Source organism: Pogonomyrmex barbatus, unplaced genomic scaffold (assembly GCF_055798465.1).
Source record: "Pogonomyrmex barbatus isolate J1 unplaced genomic scaffold, ASM5579846v1 scaffold19, whole genome shotgun sequence".
In the NCBI taxonomy this organism is placed as follows: domain Eukaryota; kingdom Metazoa; phylum Arthropoda; class Insecta; order Hymenoptera; family Formicidae; genus Pogonomyrmex; species Pogonomyrmex barbatus.
The window spans coordinates 1,623,046-1,638,871 of NW_028297115.1; the positions used below are offsets into that span (position 1 = coordinate 1,623,046).

A 15,826-nucleotide genomic window follows, 5' to 3' on the forward strand; every position below is an offset into this window, starting at 1 on the left:
GAGTATCTGAGGATCGCTCGATTCGCGTTGCCTCGCGGCCGCGACGCGGCCGCACTCGCCATCTCGACCGGTCGTCGCTGGAAAAGAAGAAATTAGCTATTTCCGAATTTAAGCCGCGTGTTCCGCAACACGTCGACCGGTGGTGCTCGCAGCGCCTTTTCGATCCCTGTCGTGAGGCCGAGCACGCGGTACGTGCCGCCCTCTGGCGGCGGCACCGGAAACTGTGAATTGACTTATCTCTTTAGCTCATTTGCGACCACGTTTGCTGCACACAAGAAGTTATAATCCCTGTTATATTAATTAAACACAAGGTACGAGATATTTTTTTTGCTCTCCCTCGAGCCGACATAGTTTGTAAGTAAAAAGAAATGTAATTAAATGTCGTCGATTTAATTTTATTATTTAATTAGATATCACGTTTATAAATGTGATTATGTGATATTACGTATGATGAATTATAAGATTATTTCGAAGTACGCTTTTTTTTTTACAATAGCTCCTCGCGCCTATTGTAGATAAGTGAGATCGCATATGTGTCACGGTGCCCACGCAAGATCGAGTCGCCGGAGGCAAGAGATGTAATCATTCCGCGCACTCGCGCACGCACGTCCGCGTTATCGTCGATTTCCGTGAAGTAAATAGAGGGAAGAAAAGGAGAATAGATCCTTTCGCGCGCGAAGGAGAACGTCGTATCGGCGAGTCGCTGGAGGCATTGCATAAAGGACAGCTGCCGAGCCTGAATGTGCCAATATCGAACAGGCGGAAGCCGATATCGCGGCTTCAAGGGGAAGCAATAAAGCGACGAGCGTATTACAATCGGACGCGCGTATTCGTAACTATCACTTTCCTACACAGCCGCCTTTCGCATGGCGGCCAAGGGGTCAGTGCACTTAGGATCTTACCGTCGCGCGAACGCTAACCGCTGACCTGCGCATGCGTGCATCCGGGGCGATATTTTTCGCGACCACGTAGGATATCTCCGCGCGCGTGTTACGTGAAAATAGACGTAATCGCGCATTTCTCCCTTCTCCATATATTTCGTTGCCAGTCGAATCGCACAGCGGAACCTTCGTTAATCGATCGTTAAACGTATGCACGTGTCGCGTCAGGAATCGACGTTCTCTCCGTGTCCCTTTCGGCTGATTCTCTCTCAAAGTATTCGCCGAAACTTTACAGAGAGTAGCCTTGCTTCTGCTCTTATCAACATTTATATATATATATATATATATATATATATATATATATATATATATATTTTTTTTTTTCGTTTTTCTTTTATCGCGAATTATTGTCTGGACTTTCTGATCTACGTCTAACAACATTACTTAAAATAGAGATGTCAGCCAATATTCGAGGGAAACGTTTTTAATAAAATATCTATTATTGACATATAGTCGGACGGAGCATCGAATTAAAATTGTGAGATATGGAAAAGCACGAGATAATATAGTGAGTTGGAGCAACTCATTTAGACTAGAGTCATGAGGCACCTGATGATACTTCTGCTTTCATTTTACTTATTTTGTGTAATAAAATAAATAGAAATATAATTAATTATTACTCAATAACTATAATATATTATAATATTAATATTATAATAATATTAATATTTATTAATGAATAATATAATATATAATAATTTCAACTTTACTTTTTATTAATAGCGTTACTTAAAAATTGCATTACGTTAAAAATGTTTCCAATTTGTACAAATACGCTGCTGTTCCCTTTTTCAGATCAAATTCAAACGAATAAATAAATAGCAGAAAGAGAGATCCATGTCTATATACTTATTTTTTTCTTTCTAGATTCTTTCTAGATTCAAGACGAAAGATCAAAGAAATTTTGTTGAATGCTCACGTTAATAATATTATCTATTTCCTCATAACTTTACGTAGTTTGACATACAGTTTCGATAAAAAGTGTAGAAATAAGGAAAAATCAGATCATTGCATTTCGGTTCGTTTGGGTAATACTGTTATCGAAATCTCTTCTTTTTTTTTCTTTTTTCTTTTTTTTCTTTTTTTTTGGGGGGGATGGACAAAGCATCGAAAATCTTCTCGACTTCCCTTTGGCGTCATTCATCCCCCTTCCCCGTGATTGTGACGAACTCGCGGGGTACAGATGGGCGGGGTGCGATGAAGGGGCCACGGGAATCTAGTCGCAAAAGTGGAGCTTAAGACTCCGGTTATGAAGCCGTGACTCATCCGTGCCCGCTCGCGATAATGGGGCCGCTTATTCCGCGTTTCGCAAATCTTTCCGCGCGCATCTCGAATGCGCTCCGTTACGCGCGCGCGTTCGCCAAGCCTTTGTTCGCCGCGCGCGTTTCCCCGCTCGTAAAGCCGCTCGCCCCCCTCCCCCCCCCGTCCCCCTTCTCCCCCGCCTTGCAGCGTCTCCACCGTTCCGAGGATTTATGGAGTGGCCACGGCATTCGGACCGGAAAAATCGCCCCCCCCCCCCTCCCCGCTTCAACGAGATCTGACCGGCGATATTTTCCTTCGATCGCCCTCCTCCCCCGCGCGCGCTCTGCACGCCCGTTTTCGTTCTTCTCCACGTCGGGGTAGCCTCCTCGAAAGCTGCTGGGCCCTCCTCTAACCACCTGTCTCCCTCGCAAAGGGAAGGAGGAAGGCGAGCCAACAGGTTTTAGCCAACACACCTGATCGGAGCCGAGGAGTACCTGGCTCGATCTCCGTCGGCCGGACGGACGGATAGAGTCTCTTCTTACGCTTCTTTTCTACGTAATAAATTCGCCTCTGTAATACCTCGCTATTAATCGACTCGAAAGCGTCGCGACGCCGGAAATCGGACGCGTCGACGTTGCGTTGTCGACGTGTACACGCGATGACACTCCACCGCCGATTGCACGCGAGATCTGTTTCCCCGTCGTAGGCTGTACCAGATCAGATTCGAAAAATCCCGCGTGAAATCGAGCATGATCTCTTGGATTCTTTGTTTCGCCTTTGTTTTCTAGAAGCGAGGGAAAAGCGGAGAGAGTGCGGCCATTACGCGCGATGTATGGGCTAGATTACGCATTGTCTATGTAGATTACGCATCGACGGTATGGTCGCGGGGTATGGTCCGTGCACCTCCGTGCAACGTGGATTGTTATTCGCATATTCGACGCGACTCGCGAGATATCGATCGTGAGCACCACTGCCGCGTCGCCGGCTGGCGCTTTAAAGAGATATGCTCATATCGCTCGCGTTGCCTTAAGGTCGCCCGCGAGCGAGCGAGTGAGCGAGAGAGAGAGAGAGAGAGAGAGAGAGAGAGAGAGAGAGAGAGAGGAGAGGAGAGGAGAGGAGAGGAGAGGAGAGGAGTGGAGAGGAGAGGAGAGGAGTGGTGAGGAGAGGAGAGGAGAGAGAGGACTGGAGGGCTTCGGAGGAGCGTTATTTGGATGGTCCATAGCTTGGAAGACCTGGCAACTACGCGTTCTCTCTCTCTCTCTCTCTCTCTCTCTCTCTCTCTCTCGCGAACGCGAACGCGAACGCCAGAATCCAAGCCATCGTAAAATTGCCGATTGGCTTCGAGGTCATCGGCGGGAGGAATCGGCCTCCATCACGTTACTTTTTCCCACCCATCAGGAATTTGTCGAAAATCATTCGCTGCAAAGTTGCGCGAAGCCGCGTTGTCGAGAGTTTTGCGTCATTTTTACGTCAGGAGGGGGATCCGCGCGGTTTCTCGAAGAAAAACAAAAAGATCAGGTCCGACGACTCACTCCTCCGTTATAATAATAATAATAATCTGAATTTTTCCGCTAATTTGTCATTTTGTTTATTTTGCCTTGAGATTTTGCCTTGAACGTTAAACTTTGCGATCGTGTTTTCAAGAGCGTAAACAAAGCGCCGAACGATCCTTCGTGAAAATTCAAGACGCGAAATGTAAATCCAGCCCATCTAACTGTAATTGTAATCGTGAGCAGCGTTAGCGGTTTTATCTATGCTCGTCGAGAGCCGCGACGATGGCGTTCCAGTTTCGTGCGTTCGTTTTGTATAAATACGTCTTGTATCGCTAGTTTTGCGGTGTGCAATTTCGCATGTGATCTAATCTCCAGAGGAAATTCCAGACCGCCGTGCGTGAGAGATAGGGACGACGACGGTATGAGGGCTCGTTGGTCATTGGTGCCCTTCCTCCATTTTTTTCCTTCTTAGAATTGCCAGAAATTCGATTATCGTCCGCGGCGGACGTGCGACGATAACGTACATCAGAAATACGTCGAGGCCATTGTTCCTCTATCGCATTAATTAACAATTGCGATTCAGCGATTCTTAATCAAAATTCCTTTTTTTCACGATCGAACCGTCACGCTATTTTACGTCATATCGTCACTCGGGAAAATCCCCGTTGCTTAGTTTGGCACGAAAGACGCATCGATCTGACGATGATCCGACAATCGAGCGACAACCAGTTAGTTGTTACATCGACGTTAATTACGCATGCGGCACGCATCTGCCGGAAAAAGGTTGGCTCTCCATTGTCATTTTTTGCGAAACTTCCTGCCATATTGTCCGCGGGAGAGGAAAAGACAGGACATATGTTTACGCGTTTAACACCATCACGCGATCGAATTGGGAATGTGGAAGGAACTTTCTGATTGGTTACGTCTCTCTCTCTCTACACGCAGCCAGAAATTTATGTGGAGGAGAGGAACCGTGTTTCTCTCAGGAACACACCCGGATCTATGCGATGTATTTCCGTGTTTCCCCGCGGGCTGTAAAGGCACGCCCTGTCTTTCTGTCAATGTTGTTACGTTACTACGTAACTCTATTCAATGCTGGACATTTTTGCGAAGCTCGGAATTTATGTGACGTTAATTTTGCGAGGAGGCGACGTTACGCCCATCGCGCCTGTCCGCGATACGTTAAGTATTGCCGCTTCAAATCGGAAGGCACGGCCGGGTGCCATAATTTCGGTTTCCATTCCACCGCGCATTTTTGCGCAATTTCACATTGTCTTCCGCGCATTCTCGTGCTATTTTATGTTGCCGTTGCGCATCATATCCCGCTGCGCGGCGTCGTTTCTTTGTTATTTCACTCCATGTCCGGCCGGTGATTTCCGAAGCTTTTTCCGCCGTGACTCTTCTTTTCACTCTGAGGCATTCTAACAATCAAATCACGTATTTCGTAAACGGGTAAAATTATGATTATGTAAAAGCGCGAGATCGTGAGAGATCCGCGAAATACGAATTTGAAAACCGTTGTATATCACTGCCGTTCGGAGAAAAAAGTCGTACCAGCAACCAGAAATTTGTATCCGAGTAGCGCCTATGTTTAATAAAATGATATATAAGGATAATCAACAGGTTATATGAACCAAGAAAATATAGTAAATATTAGTAAATCAGATAAATTAATGTATTGTATACCATTGTTGTTAGTATTTTTTATACTTAATAATATTGTTACATTATGCTTACTTCACAAAAGTATATATATATATATATATTTGTCTAAACTAGAAAAATGTAAGGTCATATTTTATTTATATAAAGTCTATATAACTATGTAATTACAGTTGAGTCGCTACTTCACTATTAATTGATAATTTATATTTTTTATATATATTGTACCGTGACTATGTTTTTATTATTCAATATTACTTTTATATTTTGAAAACTAGTTGTAGTATATTTAAATTTCATAATTGTCATAAATATAGTTGCCAGAACTATTTTGTTTTTTCTCGGTGTGATATCTTACATCTTGCCTGTTCTACACGAAAAAAACACTTTTGCTAGCAAATTTAAAAATTTGGACAAATACATATTTGAAACTAATTTTATCAAAATTGTCATGTATGATGTTCAAATTGGTTGCTGAGAGGTTAAAAATTTTTGAAGTATTATTATTATTATGTTTAAGCGTTCCACATAATTTTGATGGTATAACAAAGTTAGTTTCAGATCTGTATCTGGTCAAGTTTTTAGATTTGCCAGTAAAAATGTTTTCTTCTGGTCTAAATTCCTTTAAATTTTTATTAATAAAAAGCGATATTCGATATTGTACAATGCTGTATGTTTATAATAGCGGGTTAAATAGCATCACGAATTTTTATTAAAATTGCATCTCGTGCTTTCCCAACCATTACCCTCTAACCTACTATTTATTCGATATTTTTATTATTATTGTAACAGGACCATAACGCTGTTATATTTTTTTCAGCGGAGTAACAATTATTCCCCGGTTTAAATTTAATCGCATTTCCGTGCTTCGCACGTAATATTCACACTTCTTTCGACAACAGTCGAAAGTACACGCGGCCCCGCTGTATTTTTTCACAATGTATTCGGTATCGCAGGAATAATTCATTATGAATCCGACATATATAGCGTGTCCCTCGTAATATATGTCCTCGTTCGTGTCCGTGTAGAAAACTCGGGTGTACGAGGAAGTCTAGTAGCGGTTTTACGCGGCTGAAATTCTAATCACTTCCTACAAAATTTTACGTGCATTTCGCGTGCGTTAGTTCCTGCGCGGAAATGCGCAAGCGGCGGGTGTTCGCTCCGACAATCGTTAAACCTAATTTGATCACTCGCACCAGTTAATCCGTTATTTTTTCTATTGTACATCGTGCCTTTGGTATCCCTTGTCGGTCTAAAAACACGCCGCGAGAACTTTCAATCGTCTTTCTTTCTAACCTTCAATTCCGGCTCTATATCTATGCTCGATTAAATTTATACGTTTATTATTTAACCGTCAGCAAAACATGTCGGCTTAATTTTATGCATGCGACATAATTTAATCAATTGTACGTTTTAATCAATTCGTACGACACATTCAACACTCGCCCACACGTGTACTTGCCACGTGATCGAAATCTCTCTTTATTACGTAGAAATGCGAAATGTTTCGTTAATATTCGAGTCAATGCGAAAAAAGAATAAGTCTTTAAAAATATATGCTTAAATAGTAAGCTGAACTCATGGGACACAGGATTTCAATCTTTACTCTATACATCAGCTCAATCAGGTTTCAGATTGTTTTTTCCTGTGCAATAAAACACTTTAACTCCCTACCCTTCGTCATTCCTCTTCTTCCTTCTCTACATTTAAGTCTGCTGTTTCACAATGTCTCTATTTATTAATTTCACATATGTATGTGTGTGTGTGTGTGTGTGTGTGTGTGTGTGTGTGTGTGTGTGTGTGTGTCTTCTTGTTTATTTATCTTTATTTATTTATTTTACTTACTTATTACGTCTTGTTTTTAATTTAATTTGTTTAATATACTTTTTATTTTTGCTTTATTAGTATTATTTAATTTCTTATCTTATATTTACTTTACTTCCTATATGTTTTATAATGAGTTTCAGCTTAGTTTCTATTGTTATTATTATTTATTATGGATATTGTTATTATTTAGTCTGCCTGCATTCAGCTTTATTAGCTTTTATTATTTTATATTTACTTCATAACAACACACTTTATAATATGTTTTATTTTCCATTTCTCTTCTTCGTTATTTGTAAATTCAGGTTTAGATTCTCAAGCAACTTTGCTGATATCTCGCTTTTTGATTGTGCAACTCGTTTTGTTTTTATAATTTTATTACTGTATCAATTTTTTTTAACATTATTGCATATCAATAGAATCATCATCATCATCATCGTCATCATCATCATCATTATTATTATTATTATTATTATTATTATTATTATTATTATTATTATGATATTATACTCTCACTTTTTTAAAAGTGAAAGTAAAAAGTGTAAAAAGTGTAAAATAAATACTTCAGTCCTTGAAAATGAAAAGTGAGTCATTTATATTAAATTTTGATAGCGGGAGTAACTAGAATTTTTTAAATCTGCTTGTGACGCATCGAGATGAAAAGACATCGCACATACATTGTACAGGATTAAGAATGCTAGCAAGTGGAAAGAGGCGATGCATAATTATCGCTGATAATAATTATCATTATTATCGCTCGTCGTTTGCCCTGGCGATAATGAAGCGTGCAATAAGCGTATTTTTTTCATCTGTCTATTTGTCAGGATCAGCGGGCTATTATTTCAGACAACGTTTACGTCGTAAACGGGTTGTCGTTGATCACATCGCCGAGGGCGCCGATTGCGTTGCAGCGGAGATAACGTCTTCGTTCGCAAACAACGACGAAAATGTCTCTCGCACAAATTCCGTATTGCCTCAGATCGTGTACTCTTATTTGCGTGTCTGGCTCGTCTGGGTCGTCTACGTGCTTGTCTTATTGCGCGTTGGCGATCCTCCGTCTCATTCTTCATATCTTCTGGCCGATTGTATTTCGATCCCGGGGGTTCACTACTCCCCTCCCCCCCCCCCTTCTCCCCCCCGTGCCACCCCTTCCGCCCGACGTCTCTTCCTACCGTGTACGAGGTAACACGGTAGGCGAGCGGAACGCGTTGTCTGTCCGTGTCTTCTTCGTGGAAGAAGAAAATGCCGCCGGTTTGTGGTTTCCGCTTGGCAACAGCGCGCAGCCGACTGTCCGTCCGTGCTGCCTCGCTGGGTCGACTCATTGGCGTAATCGCGAGGGGGAGCCCTCGGGATCGTTCCCCTGATTCCCTTTGTCAGCGTATCCGCGCAAAAAGCGAGGCAAGAAGCCTGGGAGAAGCCTGGACTGGACGCGACGCCAGCCCGGGCTCTCTTTGGGACTCGCGCGAAATTGCCAACCCGCTGCGATATTATCGCGCATCTGCCGGCGAAAGTCGCTTACGTCGAATTTCTATGACACACACACACACACACACACACACACACACACACACACACACACACACACACACATCGTGAAAGATCGGGCTGGAGTAACCCGCGTGGCACGATAACTTTGATACCTTGGACATTTTTCCCTTATTACTATGCGCTACTCTATCTCCGCGAGGCGGACTCGTAGTCGATTTAGCAGCTATCGATCCTATATAGTATAGGTCTATATCACCGGGTCTTTCTCAACATCAATGTGAACGTGCAACGATGACTGATATTTCGACGGTGTGTGTAAACGTTTCCACGTTTCCAAGCTACGACAAAGCGCTAGCGTAGGTAGGTACTTTCTCCTAATGTTGAGGCGGAGAATGATGATGTCCCGCCGCGTTATGTTCGATAAGCTTGCGAAACGTGTCGGAAGATGATTAATAATGGAATTACAACGACGATATCTTCGACGGTATCTAGTAACAACGACCTAACTGAAAATTATATCTCAGTCTTACGCTATTGGCGTATCTCCCCTGTCTCTTCCGTCTCTTCCCTACCCTACCCTGTTCCAGTGGCTTTCATGCGATCCCACTCTTGCTCTCCCCATATCCCCCTCGTTCTCTCATTCTATCTCTCCCAGCGCGTATGCTCCCCTTCTCTGTAACAACACACACACACACACACACACACACACACACACACACACCATTCTCTCTCTCTCTCTCTCTCTCTCTCTCTCTCTCATTCATGAGAAGCAGCTATTTTTTGTTGTCGGAACAGAAAATTCGGCAACAGCGGTGCGCGGCTGATCCGCTGCGGGAGTCATGAAACCGCGTGAGCGGATTCTCCTCGCGTTTCTGCTCGCGTCTCTCTGCTCTTCAGGAGAGATCGAGAGGCGAGTGGAAGATATCTCTCGGTGTTTCGATCCCCGGTCGACGAAAGTTGGTCACCGATGCCACCGCCGCCGCCGCCGCCGCCGCCGCCGCCGCCGTCGACGAGAGGATTTCTCCGTTTAATGGAACGAGGCAGGACGATCTAGTAACGCCAGTAAGAGCCACCCGCGCGCCGCGTATTCAAATGCGCTTCGCTTTGACTCGTCGTGCGAGTCAATTCCGTGATTTCCTTTCAGCCCATGCTCCCGTTAGATCGCGATGCATATGCGAGACGCCGCTGCCGCCGCCGCGGCGGAGGTTCCGCATTTGATATTAGGGAAGGGACAGCCTTCGTGAAGGAAGGGTCTTCGGATAATCGATTATCATATTGCACGTCTCGGCCCCTTAAGAGTCGCCGATATGGGCTCGCATGTCGCCGCTTTGAGCCGTGACGTCAAATGGGAAAGAGTGTTTACGTTCAATGAAAAGGTCCTGGGTTTACGTTCGATCCTTATTAAAAAAAGAAAAAAAAATTTTTTTCCCCTTATGCGGGAAAACTGAAGTTACATCTCCCTCGCGTTGTATTTAATATTATCCGCGAAGCGCGCGCGCGCGCGCGCGCGTGTGTGTGTGTGTGTGTGTGTGCGCGCGATAAACCGACGCGTGAGCAAGCGTGCTCGATGCGCGAGTCGCGGACGCGTGAAGTGCACGGTAAATTTAAGTTCTATGTATGTAGGTAAAAGCCCGCCTTCACTGCGCGATCCTGTTGCGGAGAGAACCTCCTCTCTCCTCTCTCTCTCTCTCTCTCTCTCTCTCTCTCTCTCTCTCTCTCGTCGACCGCTTACACGCGCGACGCCTGTCGCGTTAGCACTTCGAAGGAAGTCGGCGAGAGAAGAAGAGGTGCCTGGAACACGCGTAACCGCATTTCGCTTCGCTTTTCACGCGGGAAAGCCCCACGTCGCCGTTTCCTCGGCGACGCGAGTTGCGCAAATTCATTCTTTCTCTCCGCGGGATTGCAGTCCACGTTCGCTTATCCCGGGATATCTCATTTATCTCACATTCTCCGACTCGTGCAATTTTTTAACCCGTTCCCGACCTCTCACAAATGTTTTTCCGAAATGAGATTTCGGCGAGGCTATTACATCGCGTAACGGGTCTCAACCCCTCGGGCGCCTCCTCCCCCACGATTCCCCCCTCGTCCCACGCTCCCTTCACCGCCCCGGTCGTTATGGCGCACTCTCTCATCGTGAAAGACCCTCGATCCCAGAGCCAGCTCGTCGGCCGGCTCTCTCTACTCCGCGCTTCAACGGAGCGTCCAACGACTAGTCGTTGTTCCCTTCTGTTTCTAGCTCCCCTTTCCCCCCCATGCCCGCCTTCCCTTGCCCCCTTACTTTTCGCTCTATCGGCAACACGCAATTTCCCCGGGTCTTCCCACGCCGCGCGTAGGACGGTTCCTAATCCGCGAACAGGGAATTCTCGAGTTTCGGCTCATCGATGCCTCGTTCATTCGGTGTACAAAAGTATCGAAGCTGCCGAAAAAAGAATGAGGAAATGAGAGAAATGATGAGAGCGAAATGACAATGCCTGTCTCTTTCTCACTTGTCTCGTTTAATTATATATCTCCAGGAGATCAAAGCCGTGCGCGATGATTAAGGCAACCCTGAACGCGCGCGCGCGTGTGTGTGTGTGTGTGTGTGTGTGTGTGTGTGTGTGCATGCATGTTGATACGGCTCGTCGCTCGGGATCGAGCTTATAATCCGAAGGGCCCCCTAACAGTGCTCTCTTTCGGGAAGGGGAAACTACAACGACCATGAGAGGCAATCACCATGGACACGATACTCTCCCCAAACGCGCTCCAACGAACGCGCGGTGGCCGCTATAGGGATAAAACGGCGGATCTGCGCCATGTGTTCGGCTTGACGTTCTTTATGGAATACGCGTAATCGATCCTGCTTCTTCTCCGCCAGCGTGAATTTTGACGAATATTAGCGAGCGTTAGTCGATAATCGCCGATGTCGAGTCGACGGAACGTAAGCTGGACGTAGAAATCCATCGTGGGGTAATGGGGAGAGGGAGGGAGGAGAAAGGGGGAAGAGGGGGGGGAGAACCGGTTTGATCGCGATCGCGTAGGTGTCACGATCCACCGGTTGCGCGAGGTGCGAAGCTTCCTTGCTTGCGCTTCTGCTCCGCTTTTCCTCGTCCTCGAGAGGAAGACGAAGAAGATGAAGAAGAAGAGGAAGAGGAAGAAGAGGCTGGCTTCGCGGAAATAACGCTACCGTCCCTCGATTACGCCTCCGGCTGTCGCCGTGACGCGTAACGACTCGCTCGCGAACGGCGCGAACTCGTAAAGCCGCGTGAAGTCGCGTAAACGTCGCGCGTTAGAGGCGCGTTCGGTCTCTAATGCGCCGGCATTCGTCGGCTGAAAGAAATTTTATATATATATATATATATATATTTTTTTTTTTATCTATATATCTAAATCGCCGTAACTTCGATCACTTTGCAATCATGGCTCGCGCGTAGATTTACCCCCGCGAACGATTTTGCATGCCGCTAACCGAGAATCAATCTATCCAACAGCTGCGAACCGGCGGAAACTCATTTCCGTTGTAAAGCACCGCCGGGCACTCGTCGTCACTCCTTTCCTCCTTTGATTTTTCCCTCCGTGATCCGACGATTAGGCTGTAAAGAGCGCGAGAGGCGAACGGCGAATCGCGTCGTATATTCGCCGAGGAATGTTTTCCTGCCGTTGAAAAGCCATTCATGTAACATTTTCACGATCGCTACGTCGGATACTCGCATTGTCCATAAAACTCGATAGAGATTTGGCGACGCTTATTGCGAATGATTATCTGTCCTGGCATCGTGTTTGTCTAAACCACTTATGTCACAGCGCCGATCGCTCGCGTGTGCCTGCGTTACGTAAAAGTGAGTTACTTATCGGGCACAAAGTGCTCCATTTGCGGGCCTAATAATACCGAGTTTCTATTTAATCATGAGCCACGTATTTACGTCGGTACGATCTCGTGCTCGCGACAGTTTAATGACACACACACACACACACACACACACACGCGCGCGCGCGCGCGCGCGCGCGCACCCGTCCATAGAAAAGGCGCTCGATTAGCAGCGCCGTGTCCGCTCTAATAAAGAAACAGATTGCCTTTTGCATACGAGGGATAAACTTTTACGATTATTGTCTATACGTGGAGATTATTGATCGGAGGTTGTCCGTTTCCTGGACGAAAGAATATCGTATGTCGCGCGGCCCGGATCGCGATGCCCGGACGCGATTGATCGACGGCGTGTAATTTATAAAGTCAGCGGTACGTCTAAAAGGCGAATTGCGAATTTCTAATTATGTAGTCCGCTCGTATATATGTGAAAATAGCGGGGTCCTTCGATCACTTCGTTTTTCCGCGATCGTTCGTGGTACGCGTTCGCGGATTGCGCAACGTCAAAGTTCAATCGACGGACTAAACCGGACTAGCGGAATTAGAGAATTAATAGCCGAGCCCACCTCTGAGAGAGAGTCGGCAGTTTATTTTACAGACGCACACCGCGACGTTCCTTACCGCGCGATTCCTTCATTATAAACTCCATCCGCCTCCCCCCCCCCTCTCTCCCCTCCCCTCCTCCTCCCCGTCGCTGTCCACTCGCTGTTGTCACCGCGGCGCGGAGTCACGGCGAAAATTTGCACGTTTCTTTATTCAGCCCGCGTAATTCGCGTCGCACCTCTATTCATCGCGTCTCGTCTTTTCTTCGCGAGCGAGGAACGTTGACACTAAATTCGATTGCATATCGCGATGACGGCTGCATTCAGCCGCTATTACTACCCGAAGTTTAATGGCGGCGTTGGCGGCTATTCATGCCCGTCGATTCAGAGTTTAAGCGTAGTTAGAACGAAGTTACGACCGATATTGTAGGCTTTCCGATGTAGTTCTGAAAGATACGTACGTGCGCAACTGCGATCGCCGACGCAAATGCCAGTGTATTTTGCGTTGCGGAGGTAACCACGATTGCCACGATTCCCCATGCAACTATTCGGACGGGTATTTTCGCCGGGAACAATGTTCTCCAGATGTAACGAGAGATGAAGCTGCGCGACCACGATCGCGTGATGATCCTTCCGATTGACGAGTTAATTTGCGCCGTTTGCGTCATTTAATGGTTGAAAGACTCGCAGTAATTACCAAGGTGTCTACTATCTAGAAGAAGTTGGAAATTCTCAGGGAATTTGTTTATGCTTTGAAAGATCAGAGTATTTTATTGAAATCAGAAAGTTGTTTTTTTTTTTTTTTTTTTTTTTTTAATATTTTGTCTTCATGTCTTTATGATCGGGAGTTTACAGACTATTAATTGTTAACGACAACAGTGGACTTATCCACTCAGAGCACTGATTTTGTAACTAATCTAATATTCAGCATCAAAGATAATGATTTCGTGTTATATGCAATTTTGTTTAATGAAGATTATTTCAATAGCTTTATAAAAATTTGTACTGGTTATGCCATTATGTAGCTTCTGAAAATAAGATTTGAAAATTTTATGCAATATAAAATATTTATTTTAGAGTCCTTATATTTTCTTTCCAAATTTTTCAGATTTATTTATTGAAATTCAAGTGATTCTTAATTTTATTTTATGGTTTAATAAACTTTTCTATATAAATAGAAATAGAATAGAAAATATTAAAAATCTTGCACAATAAATATATCTTTATTTGTAAGATGCATTTAAAAACCTTTTCTTTTCGTTTCCATTGGAATTTTTAACAAATTGCCTTAGAAATCAGAGAATTCTCAGGAAAGTTTTTTATTTGTTAGCGTTAAAAAAAATAAAGTTTGAAAATTTTATGTAATATAAAGTATTTATTTTATTTTATACTTTCTTTCCAAATTTTTCAAATTTGTTCATTGTAACTCGAACGATTCTTAATTTTATTTTACGCTTTATAAATTTCAAGTAGGCACTCTGATTTTACGCGTCGCGATGTAACCAGGCGTTTTGTTATCCCTTCTGAATACGACACGATCGTTCGCGTTCGTTCGCGTCGACGCATGAATTCTTCGCTTGTTTCGCGCGCCGTGATGAATTCAAACGAGCTCAAGTGGCGCATTGGAAGTCGATTTAACGTCATTCGCGGGAGCTCAAACTGTATCGCGCAAACTGTATTGCGAGATACTTTACGTATCGAGATTTATTGGCAAGCGTTCTAAAACGGGAATCGGCCGGCCGTGACGAAACAGCGTGAGAAAGCGCGATGTCCGATAAGTGACGAGAAAAAGTATGGGAGAAGCGCGGACCTCCTCCCTCCTCTCTCTTTTCTCTCCCTCCCCCTCTCTGTCTCGGGGGAAGGGCCGGACGATGACGGACACACACGTTGTGCGTTCGGGGAGCGGTTGCGAAATCTCCCGTACCTTATTTACGGGCGTCGCGTCGCGCCCGCGACGTGATTCGAAATAAATATACGCCCGTGACTCGACGGTAACAAAGAAATCATTAGACTATTTATTCGCCACCGCCGCCGCTGCCGCGCGCAGTCTGCCTCCGAAGAGAGTTCATTCGCCCACGAGCTCGCGATTCTCGGCCAGAGATCATCACGTTAAGAAATTGGAGGCCGATCGACGGCATCCGACGGACGCGTCGCGGGGACGGAAGCTTTCCGCGCGACCGGCGCGCGACGTCGTGATTGCGCGTCCCGAAACAAATTGCCATACGTACGTTCGTTCGTTCGTTCGTTCCTCGACGGTCACGATCGTTTCTGCCCTTGGCAGACGCTTCGGTCGAGCATCTGTTGAATTACCGAGCGCAATAACGTGGCAACGCCGCTGCCGTTTGCGAAGCTGATACGAAGCTGTACGTACCAGACGCGATTAATCGAGCCCGCGATGTTGGCGGGCGATCAAGTCGTGGCGTGGAAGCCCTCTCCCCCCCCCTCCCCCCTCGCGAGAATGCATTCGCGTTGCAGGAGTTCAGACCGCATCGCGATATTTGATCTCCGTAGATGGACGGCCGAAGCCGAAATTAACAATCTCGTCGTATCGTACGCGCCGATCAAATTCCTTTTATTCCAGACAGCTGCAAACTTTCGCGATGGACCTCTGGTCGCCGCGCGATGATTCGACGTCGATATCGAACACTTGTCGCCTTTGTACTCCGTTTCTTTTACATGCAATGCTTATCACGAGCGAATATATTGTTTCGAGCAATTCTCTTCGATATTCTTGCAGACGTCTACGCTTTGCTGTATTCGATCGTATTTCGATTATCCGTGATCAATCTCGCT

The 15,826-nt window shown here is 45.4% G+C and overlaps 1 protein-coding gene across 6 annotated transcripts in view; it reads left to right on the forward strand.

Moving 5' to 3' along the window:
• Positions 1-15,826, forward strand: part of Ipk1 (Inositol phosphate kinase 1) — a 102,341-nt gene that overhangs the window by 321 nt on the left and 86,194 nt on the right. For 3 of the 6 annotated variants that reach the window (XM_011642235.3, XM_089075626.1, XM_089075628.1), the window contains exon 1: positions 33-311. The exons of the other annotated variants lie outside the window; for them this stretch is intronic. The gene's annotated coding sequence lies outside the window, so the exon portion shown is untranslated. Of the gene's footprint in view, positions 1-32; positions 312-15,826 lie in introns of those variants that run through there. 6 annotated transcript variants of the gene reach the window in all.